Source organism: Genypterus blacodes, unplaced genomic scaffold (genome assembly GCF_046128005.1).
Source record: "Genypterus blacodes isolate CSIRO-AG114 ecotype Tasmania unplaced genomic scaffold, CSIRO-AGI_Gbla_v1 ptg000017l_1, whole genome shotgun sequence".
Taxonomy (NCBI): Eukaryota; Metazoa; Chordata; class Actinopteri; order Ophidiiformes; family Ophidiidae; genus Genypterus; species Genypterus blacodes.
In genome coordinates, this window is record NW_027466831.1 from 4,910,650 (window position 1) to 4,918,321 (window position 7,672).

Genomic DNA, 7,672 nt, shown 5'->3' on the forward strand with positions numbered 1-7,672 from the left:
GGGGAAGTGTGTATTCTTTTTTAATATCTAAGCCCCTTAATGTTTCTTTGTTGCATCCCACCACACAACACCTTATTAGTCTTCAAAGTTCCACTGACCAGGGATTTTGTTCTTTTCTGCAGAGGCTTTTCTTTAGTCAAGAAGGGTAAGAACCCAGTTTTGGGTTAACTGGCCACAATAGCCACAACCACAGGTGACTATAATAACAAATATGGTGAAAATTGTCTCAAGTCTGTGGACTTTCTCGCACATATTCCATTATTTTCCGAGTTTGGGAAGTTCAAGACCATGACGTGCGTTTGTTTGTTTGTCTATTTTGGATGAAAATGGATTTGATAAGGTCTTAAAAGCCTGAGAGAGCCTGATAATCAGGATAAGTGGGCGCGTGTTTGGAAATCTGGAAAGGATTTTGGTAGCAATGATCTGATTTTATCATATAAATACAAACTGGATCAGTAAGAATCTAACTGCTTGTAGGGAAACAGTGTTAACAGATGTAGTGATTCTGTTATTTGGACCTGTATGCGTTTGTGGTGCCGTAGTCTGTAAAGCCAATAAGAAGAAGATGCTGTTTAGGTTGCAAGTTATTAAAAATGTCTTTTACTGTAAATCGTGTTCCGTCTCTACTGGAACATGGGGGATTGCTTTCTGTTAGTGGGAGTGCATTAAAACTACATTATTAGTAGATTTTTAAGATGCTATAGCTGGATCATAGTTATATTGTTATGTTGTATATTTCCCACCAGTGTTTTCTTTCACTGTAATTGCCTTCTTCCCCACCGGCTCCTGCGGCAGCACCTGGCCATCCGAGGAGAGGAGGGCTGTCGTTGAATTGCTTCTCTTGAGGTCGGGTCACATTATTTTTTTTTTGCCTTACATAACGTTTTTTTTTCAGGGAGTTTGTCCTTGTTGTCTGAGTGGAGGAAAGCTTTTCAAACTCATTGCTGTGCAGTAGATATAAAGCCATTTGCTGTAAGACGTTCAATGTGTTTATAAACTTGACTTGGCCCGATCTGATTTGACTCAAATTGACCTGAAGCACTTGACCTGACCTGGCTTGGCCTGAGTTGATTGGCCTTAGCTGTAAGGACTGTAGGACTTCAGTGATGTGAGGGAGGAACTCTGCCCGTCTCGACTTGACTTGACTTGCCCGCCTCACGTCCCACCAACAAAACCTGATTTCCCTTTCAGTAAGTGAATGACATGCTGATCCACCGTTTTCCATTATCCCAACATAAGCCTTAATCAAAGCCAGGAGGATTAAAGACAATCGCCTCCTGTTTTAAAATTCAATTCATACACGAGAACGATAGTAATTAGTAAGAATGTATAGATGTTTCTCGATGGAACACGTGGTGGAAGAGAGAGGGGATGGTGTACACGTGGAAACCATTAACACATTAATGCATTAACGTGGGAAATCGAAAGCAGAGAGTCAATAAGTGAGTGAATCTGCTGTGTGTGTTGGTCAGAACTCTAAAACACCGTTATGTAATGAAAGCATCACGTTGAATTCGGCTCCCAACCTTTGTTCCAAACCATCTTCTCTCTCATCACTGTGTGTGTGTGTGTGTGTGTGTGTGTGCAGTCACATTAAGCAGAGGAGCCATTAGGAAAACGTTTGGTGTCATTTTCCCGCTGTGAAAAAGGTGGAAGCGTTTCATATTGTGTCTTGAGGTCTGAGCTGTCCACGTCCACTTAGATTCTCAGCCTGTTAATGACTGCTTTGCTAACCCCCATAAGATCTGTCTTCTCTCTAAAGGACACTAACTCTTCTGAACCATGAAATAGAGCCGGTTCTCTCTCTGAATGGACTTTTTCTCACAATGCAAATGGCCACTTTATCAAGCCTCTGTGTTATTTCACTAACAAACAGGAGTCAAAATCAAATAATAATTCTTCAGTGACTGTGATAATTAGCAAAGAAAGCAAAGGGTGAACCTAAATCAGAAAAACAGTGTCTGTTGTTTTGATGTATGTTTAGACAATTGTTGAGGGTAATCAAAAGATTCATCCCAGCAGACTGTATTTATAAGATTGATGTGATTGCTTTTCACTTGAGAGCGCACCAGAGACTCGCACTGATAGAACCAGATGACTGAAAATGGAATTTCTCATTACTGTCTCCCTCCTATCTCGGGTTATTTTCTCTCAGAGAACACAACCATTGTGTCTGAAGGCGCATCGCGAATGAGACCGCTCACACTTAGGTTTCAAAGCCTGGTGCGACCCCACCTCCCTCTCCCCCCCACACACACACTCCCCACACCAGCCTAATGCTGGCCCAGAAGCCTAGAGCAGCATATGATATAGAGCAGAGCTGTCATCCTCAGCAGCCGGGTCTCATTACTCAGGCTGTATTTATCCATCCATGCTCAGGAAGTCTGTATTTATCAAGCCTTTTTATCGATGGCCATCGGGGTCATTACTAGGGATGGACAGTATTTCCTGTGCAGTCATAATTAAGTCATAGTGCTGCAGTCATTCATCAGTAAGGTTATAGTTTGACTGAAGGCTGTAAACGCCCTTATAGAGAACCTTTCTTCTGATATGAATAGTCTTGTAGAATTAAAAGATCACCGAACCCTCTTTGTCTTTTTTATGATGTCTTGTCGGTGGAAAATGTTTTAATTGACTAAGAGTCGCTGTTGATGCCTATGACGTGTGTGTAAACAACACCTGACACTTCCACATATGTCGAAATCATGTGGTCGTTATGTACAGCCAAGTCTTTGTGTTTCCAACCCGTACTGTAGTGGCAGGGAGTGTTGCAGTGCATTGGGGTTGCTTGTGTAATACAGATAACTCAGCAGTTTAAAGCTAATTTCCGTCCACGGTGCACTACTGTCACAATGCTGTCTTTTACCGCAATGCTGGGTTTTGACCATTTTAAAAAGACAAGAGAAATGTGTCGGTTCTAACAAGGCCAGAGATCCTTGTTAAATATGCAGTGTTAGGATGTGAGTTTGTCACCGACATGTAGGACGGATCAGCGCTTTTGCTCTTAATCGAGGAAAAAAACAAGGGATACAAGTTAGAAAGTCAACTGAGACCCTCTTCAATTTGTGGCATAAGCAATGCGTAAATGTTGCTGGGAGACAATAAACAGAGAGGACAGTTAAATCTCTATTCATCCCTTGATGGAGGAGGGTAACCTTGTTTTACGGGCTGTGCCACAAAGCAGAAAATTAGTTCCTGAAAAAGTCATTAGCAACTTGCTTGTTTTATAGGGTGACATGCCCTCTTGTGACCAATACGGTGCACTTTCTTCTGTCGGGGCTTTGCTTTGTCACACACTTAAACACAGGAGAGTGGAAAATACTTACACTTTAGTACAATAAATTACTTAAGACTTAGACTGCAGCCTTATAAAGATTTGTTAAATGCAGATATTGAGAGTAAATTCAAGTATGAGTATTCATTTAGTAAATTGGTAGTTTAAGCATAAATATACTCATAAATACTTCACAGCGATTGAAATACACTTTTTAGTGATAACATTATAGTGATTTAATAAATAATGTTTGTGGTTTGTTTATTAAGTGATTTAATGATTTTGTTTTTACCAAACAAACATTGAAAACCTGTATGTAATTACAGGTCCTAACTTAGGACTCTGAATTAAATCATTGTTTTTTTTACAATTAAGATCCAACTCTAAAAACGTATGAATGAAATGTATAATGTATTATGTTATTTGGAATTGAATTAATTAAACAAACATATCTATAATTAAACACAACAAAAATACAATGATTAATCGGTACATTTTGTCATCTTCTTGTGAGAAGAAATTCATATTGAAACTTTTAAACTGGAATGCTAAAAACCAAAAGAGTAATATAAAAGCATAATCAGCTATCAATAGATTTTTCATTTAAATATTCAGAATCCTTCGAGAAACTTCAACTCTCCACCAGAAAGTCTGTAACCAGCCAGCTTCAAGTTTGGAGAAACTTACTTCCAGTACATTATACATTTTCTTGTTGCATTGTTATGTCAGCTAAATAAGAGTTTGCTGTTAATCAGGATGTGATATTGAAGAATAATTACTCAGGTAGAATAACACTCTTAGCAACACAGCTTTAGGTGAGAAAGGAAGTAACAAGTTAGAGTTGAAAGTGTTTTTCAATTTTCTGTGTCTGTGTATAAAAAGAATCTACAAAAGGTTCATAATTGCATTGCCCATTGTTATGTCTCTTGGTTTTTCTTCTTGGTTATGGCATAAATGAAATTGAATAAATGCAATAATTCATGGCAAGAACTTAATTATTTGGGTCTGCCTATGCTGTATACTTTACTAACCCTGCTCCCTGCCTCGCCTCTGTACATCTAAACTGCACTTCAACACTTTTCACTTATCACTCACATTTCCACTTGGTACATACTGGTGCTGACTGTTTGTTCATTCCTGTACACACCACATGGTAGACAGGTGCCAATGGTGATCTAACTGGATCTTGCGTGGAACTTTGGTTATTTGACACCCCCCATGCACTATACTGACACTGTCTCACTGTCTAATACAGAAAGATTCTATAAAATCTATCTTTCAAAGGGCACTTTCCCCTGAATGCCAGGGGGGCTCCCGGGGCAAAATGCTCCGCTGGGAAGACATGTTTGAAAAATCGCTTTAAAACTCTTCTTGTGAGTTTGGATCAGTGACATCTGCACGGCCTTTCAAGGCAAAAATAACACAATGTTTTACTCTTACAGAAATCAATTTGTTATTCAGTTAACATTTTCATTTAATTTACCAGAGAGCATAGTAAAAGCATAATCATGTGCAAGATATGGAAGCACTCATGGGGAATTCATGGGGGCCATATTTAGCATATATTATGCTTTTTGTCATATTTATAATATGATATAGCGTATATAACACGTGCTTAACATTGTCAGAGTTGTAAAACTGAAGGTTAACACCTAATAGATGCATCGAGTTAGACAAACACATATGTCCTGGAATGTCCTACGGAAGAGGAGAGGTGACATCCTGTGTTAATTAAAATAATGCGTGGCCACGACTTATGATGCGTGACTCGTGGTCACTTAATGTAAAGTGCGGCCACTTGGCTTGCTTTAAATGCCATCTGGCACAGCATGGAAGCAACATACTGGCTGTGCTGTTATAATGAACCTGCATGTACACATAGCCAGGTCACACTTGAACCTGCACATGGTTGGTAAGAAGTGACGACATAATCAGATATATGTACCGATTTTAAAATAGCATAACAAACACTTGAAAAAGACTTTAAGCTGGTTTTTTTCCTGTAAGGACAGATATTTGACTGTCAACACTGTCGGTAATTTTTCACAGCTCTGCTGACGTGTGTGGCCATAAATGCTCACCAGCCCTGAACAAAGCACTTGTGCTAAGATTTGATTTGATAGTCTGCATATGGTGGTAATATGGCAGTAAAAATGACTTTCACACTGTTTATAAACCCCATGTGGCTCCTCAGTATCGTCAGTATTAGCATGAATAACTTGACTGAAAAGGTTGCATAGGACAAAAGGGCAGAGGTACAAACTCACAAATGTACTTATATGAAACAGAAGCTGCAGTCATTGTCAGAATGTGACTGTGACCTCTTCTACACAAAGACAATCTCAGCCAGCGAGTCATGTTGGGCAACGCTCTCGGCCACATCGGCATTTGTGATTTGTCTGATACTGAGCCAAATCAAACAGCTTTCTGATGTACAAAGAACAGGTTACTCCCCTCATCCAACATCGAAAGTCGACAATGAAAACTCCCATTGTATTGTTTGTTATTTTGGTATTGTGGTACCATGTTCAACTCTTTGCTTTTGTTCGAGAAAGATTTTGGATCGGTTTCAGGGCTTAGTGTAGTTCAGACTACTGTACATTTTCCTCCTTAATTCTTGATGCAGGTCTAAAAACAAATGGTCATTGATTGATATTTTCATGCGGCTGCTTGTCATCAACGGTGATGTAAGAGGTGCTCTGTGATGTGCAAATGCTCGTCATTACTACGCCTTTAAATATTGATTGGGTAAACAAATTCCTCCTCTGCAAACTCCTAATGAGGCTGCATTGTTTGTTTGGCTTTGCCAATCAAAGTATTTGTGCAGCTATTTTATCGTCTCCATACCTCTTACATGAATGCATTTCCACTTTAAGCAGTTCAATAAGCAAAAGATTGATACAGAGAATCAATGTGTCAAGGGCACAAGTCAATTCCATTTATTATTTGACTTCAGTAATGCCTGCATTAGTCTATAGTAGACTTTAGGTCTTGGTCTGTGGATGATTTGTGCTATAAATTGTCTCCATGGAGCATTCATGACAGTGCACTTAATGGACCATGGTGATAGTCACTTATCATCCTCAGCAGTCACCTCTGATATGCTTAAAATATGGATATTCTATGAGTTGGTATTCTGCAGCGACAGCAAAGCACCTTTGTTATGAACGATACAGTACAAAGGCATATAACGTTTAGCTGTATTCAAGTAAAAGCCTCGCCCAGGTTGAAATGTTTACCTGCTGCTTTGCTACCCTTCAATTAAGTATAATTATTTTCCTACCAGTCAAGAGAATATTCCTGTCAGCATTAAAAAAGGATTGCATGCACAGCCGCCGTCTCCTCTGTCCTTATTCAACTGAGAGAAAGCAGAGGAAACAACCGAAGATTCTATGATGTTGAGATAATAGACACTGTGATATTCATGCTACCTAGTATAATATATGTCTGGTTGTTTTGTTTTACTGTGAAACATTTCTGATAATGATGGCTGAGCAGAATACATTTCACAAGGATATGTGGTTTGTAACGTCATAGATCTGAAAAATGTTCATACCGGTTAACTTTTTCTCCTTTCTCAACAAAGACAGTGATGTATTCCTCTCTCCCTTGTAATGTATTGCTGCATTTCACCTTTACAAACTTCTAAAGTCAAAAGTTTTAGGGGAAACTTTTTTACCTTGACTTCATATTGAGAGAAGTGGTGTGGAATTTTGTATTCATATTTTATTCCTAAAGGGGACATCTCAGCCCAGGCCGAAGACACAATGGCCCTAGATAGTGAATGAATCGATGCTTATACTGTCCAGCTGAGGCGCAGAATACAAAATCAGTGGAAGAGATGAATGAAATGCAAACCCGAGTTCATTTCTCACGTTCTTCGTTTATCAAAGTGAATGAAAATCGACATTAGACAAATGAATTTTTCTTCTCAATTTTGGCCCAGGTTAACACACATTTTGAGTTTGATTTGCAGCAAGTAAATGTGTCATAATGTAGTTTTGGGACAACAGATACTAAATATTTGAGAAGACAAAAAAAAAGAAGAAAAATGCAAATATCAATACTGGTCTCAGCCTCGGAGAACCATTATTGATTGGGCTCTACAAATAATATACTGTAGGTGTGCATAAATGTGCATAAAAAGGTCATAAATGCTACCAAAACAAAAAATCTAAAAGTTACTAAAAGTGCTTATGATTCCTTTCTTCTTTTTTTTTTTTTACAGTTCATGTTTCCATTTTCCATTTGACACTCTTCAGTTCAACATGCAAAAAGAATAAAAATCAATACACTTGAGGAGTGGTTGGAGAGCCTTTATCTTTTGTGGCGGATGATTTGGCTGCGTGAATTATTCATCAGCAGAGAGCTATGGCCTGTGCTGGGATAGGAATAACA